The sequence below is a fragment of the Panulirus ornatus genome, chromosome 12 (genome assembly GCF_036320965.1).
Source record: "Panulirus ornatus isolate Po-2019 chromosome 12, ASM3632096v1, whole genome shotgun sequence".
NCBI lineage: Eukaryota > Metazoa > Arthropoda > Malacostraca > Decapoda > Palinuridae > Panulirus > Panulirus ornatus.
This window is the reverse complement of record NC_092235.1, coordinates 62,415,084-62,417,583: the sequence shown is the minus strand read 5'-3', so window position 1 is coordinate 62,417,583 and position 2,500 is coordinate 62,415,084. Positions and strand designations below refer to the sequence as shown.

Genomic DNA, 2,500 nt, shown 5'->3' with positions numbered 1-2,500 from the left:
TCCCATGATTTCTTTTTTTTTTTTCGAATACCTTGTGACAAAAAAACCAACAAGCAATTGGACTGGAAAAGCTATCGATCATTACAGTCCAGAGACAGCGACAAAGTATAATTATATATACATATATATATATATATATATATATATATATATATATATATATATATATATATATATATATATATATATATATGCACCCTTCACTGAAGTTCCCATTTGCTCCCTTGTCTTACGCACTTTATTTACCTCCTTCCAGAACATCTTTTTATTCTCCCTAAAATTTAATGATACTCTCTCACCCCAACTCTCATTTGCCCTTTTTTTCACCTCTTGCACCTTTCTCTTGACCTCCTGTCTCTTTCTTTTATACATCTCCCACTCAATTGCATTTTTTCCCTGCAAAAATCGTCCAAATGCCTCTCTCTTCTCTTTCACTAATACTCTTACTTCTTCATCCCACCACTCACTACCCTTTCTAATCAACCCACCTCCCACTCTTCTCATGCCACAAGCATCTTTTGCGCAATCCATCACTGATTCCCTAAATACATCCCATTCCTCCCCCACTCCCCTTGCTTCCATTGTTCTCACCTTTTTCCATTCTGTACTCAGTCTCTCCTGGTACTTCCTCACACAGGTCTCCTTCTCAAGCTCACTTACTCTCACCACCCTCTTCACCCCAACATTCACTCTTCTTTTCTGAAAACCCATACAAATCTTCACCTTAGCCTCCACAAGATAATGATCAGACATCCCTCCAGTTGCACCTCTCAGCACATTAACATCCAAAAGTCTCTCTTTCGCACGCCTGTCAATTAACACGTAATCCAATAACGCTCTCTGGCCATCTCTCCTACTTACATAAGTATACTTATGTATATCTCGCTTTTTAAACCAGGTATTCCCAATCATCAGTCCTTTTTCAGCACATAAATCTACAAGCTCTTCACCATTTCCATTTACAACACTGAACACCCCATGTATACCAATTATTCCCTCAACTGCCACATTACTCACCTTTGCATTCAAATCACCCATCACTATAACCCGGTCTCGTGCATCAAAACCACTAACACACTCATTCAGCTGCTCCCAAAACACTTGCCTCTCTTGATCTTTCTTCTCATGCCCAGGTGCATATGCACCAATAATCACTCACCTCTCTCCATCAACTTTCAGTTTTACCCATATTAATCGAGAGTTTACTTTCTTACACTCTATCACAGACTCCCACAACTCCTGTTTCAGGAGTATTGCTACTCCTTCCCTTGCTCTTGTCCTCTCACTAACCCCTGACTTTACTCCCCAGACATTCCCAAACCACTCTTCCCCTCTATCCTTGAGCTTCGTTTCACTCAGAGCCAAAACATCCAGGTTCCTTTCCTCAAACATACTACCTATCTCTCCTTTTTTCACATCTTGGTTACATCCACACACATTTAGGCACCCCACTCTGAGCCTTCGAGGAGGATGAGCCCTCCCCGCGTGACTCCTTCTTCTGTTTCCCATTTTAGAAAGTTAATACATTTCCCGCGTTAGCGAGGTAGCATTAAGAACAGAGGACTGGGCCTTTGAGGGAATACCCTCACCTGGCCCAATTCTCTGTTCCTTCTTTTGGAAAATTTAAAAAAAAAAACGAGAGGGGAGGATTTCCAGCCCCCCGCTCCCTCCCCTTTTAGTCGCCTTCTACGACACGCAGGGAATACGTGGGAAGTATTCTTAATACATTATACTATGTATATATATATATATATATATATATCATATGTGTGTGTGAGGGCGTTTATGTATATACATTTGTATGTGGGTGGGTTAGGCCCCATCCTTCGTCTGTTTCCTTGCGCTACCTCGCTAACGAGGGAGACGGCGGTGAAGTATAATAACTATACAAATGATGAATATAAAAAAAAAATATGTACACTAAACACACTAAACGAACAGCACATCTCTTGCATTATCTTTCATTTCGTGTCTTTTCCTATATTTCATTTCATTTCATCTAATCACTCGGAACATATTTCCTTTGAAATGCGTCCAGCATCATGGACACCATTTATAATATCCGCCTGGCATTTCAACTTTTGTTTCACTTGCCAATGATGCAAAAATAAGTTCTTTCCTTTTTTTAAAAAAAAAAAAATCTAGTACGAAAAATAACATGATGTTAGAACTGACCTTGGGAAGGGCTTTTATGTACCTCCATAAATGATTTTATATATATATATATATATATATATATATATATATATATATATATATATTTATTTATTTTGCTTTGCCGCTGTCTCCCACGTTAGCGAGGTAGCGCAAGGAAACAGACGAAAGAATGGCCCAACCCACCCACATACACATGTATATACATACACGTCCACACACGCAGATATACATACATACATACATATATATATATATATATATATATATATATATATATATATATATATATATATATATATATATATATATATATCAGTTACAGCTAAATGATAAAATACACATT

General features: G+C 38.0%; 1 protein-coding gene across 1 annotated transcript in view; it reads left to right on the top strand.

Moving 5' to 3' along the window:
* Positions 1–2,500, top strand: part of LOC139752121 (ecdysone-induced protein 78C-like) — a 363,134-nt gene that overhangs the window by 228,421 nt on the left and 132,213 nt on the right. The gene's annotated exons all lie outside the window — the stretch shown is intronic.